Genomic DNA, 1,563 nt, shown 5'->3' on the forward strand with positions numbered 1-1,563 from the left:
ATTAATAAATAAATGAAGAGAAAAAGATATATATCTTAGAAATGTTTTTATTGTAAAAATACATTATTTTTTAATACTTATATATCTAAATATATATTAAAACATATTTTTGTAAATCATGAAACATCGCATATTATTTTTTAATATTTTTTACATTAATATTAAGTAAATATACATCTCTATATTATTAATCTGTATTATTAATTATATTATTAAAAATAAATTTATATATTAATAATTCACAGTCATAGTGTTGTACTTGTAAAGGTAAATTACTTAAGCTTTGCCCAGCAAGCAAGCTCACGTGATAATGACGTGATTATGAAGTGATTTTGATGACTACGACGTTACCCAAATAACCAGCTGACGTTGTAATGACGTAAATATACGTGATTTTTGTCACTAATTAGTGATTATAACCTAAATCTGACGTAATTTTGAACGTCATAACAATAATGTCAGTATGTACGTCATACGTATACGTCATATATGATGTAACTTGGTGTTTGGATTGACGTCAGTTGAAATAAGTAAGTAAGATGGTATACCTAGCAAGCAAGTTCACATGATAATGACGTCAGTTTTTGGTCTGCAAAACGTCAATTATGACATAACAATGACGTGATTTTGACGTACGTATCACGTGATTATGTCACATCTTATTGACGTCATTATATTACGTCAAGTAGAAGTAAATATAATCAAAAAAGTCTCATCAATATAACATGGTAAAGACGTTATTGTCAATTTAAAAAGAAAATAAAATACAACATTTAAAGAACAATAGTATCAACATCCCACATAGCATGTAATATTATTGCATTACAATAATAAAATGACCGCCGAAATGCATCGCAGTAATATTACGGTGATATATAAAAAAAAACGCTTTATAGAAACAAAATTAATTCAAAATTTGACTTGAATTAATTTTTAGAGATCTACATTCAGTTTGTCAATCAACTGATTAACTCGATGAAAAATACCGGGCCTGGAAAAAATCCTAAGGTGATGGTGGGATTTAAACTCGAGACCTCCATATTCGCAGTCCCTGTACTCAGTCCGCTAGACTACTTGTTCCTTACTATAATGTAATTATTTTTGGCTCTTATGACCGAAGATTTTATGTTTGTCATTATTTTTCTTTACTTATTCTCAAACTACTCAAGCAACCAGCTGACGTTGTAATAACGTAAATATACGTGATTTTTGTCACTAATTGGTGATTGTGACCTAAATCTGACGTTATTTTGAACGTCATAACAATGACGTCAGTATATACGTCACACATATACGTCATATATGATGTAACTATTGGTCTTTGGAGTAACGTCAGTTGAAATAAGTGAGTAAGACGTCATAATGACGTTATTTAAATAACACGGTAGTTAAAAATTTGTTTTTGAGTATATTTATGTATTATATGTAAGATCCCACATAACACGTAATATTACGAAAATATCACAGTAACATTGCAATACACAGTTTGTCCGGAAAGTTCCCGGACTACGTGAATTAAAAATCGAAAATGAAAGATATGGTTTATTAAACAAGTTTACACTT

This window comes from Pseudomyrmex gracilis, unplaced genomic scaffold (genome assembly GCF_002006095.1).
Source record: "Pseudomyrmex gracilis isolate BER0280 unplaced genomic scaffold, ASM200609v1 scaffold_755, whole genome shotgun sequence".
In the NCBI taxonomy this organism is placed as follows: domain Eukaryota; kingdom Metazoa; phylum Arthropoda; class Insecta; order Hymenoptera; family Formicidae; genus Pseudomyrmex; species Pseudomyrmex gracilis.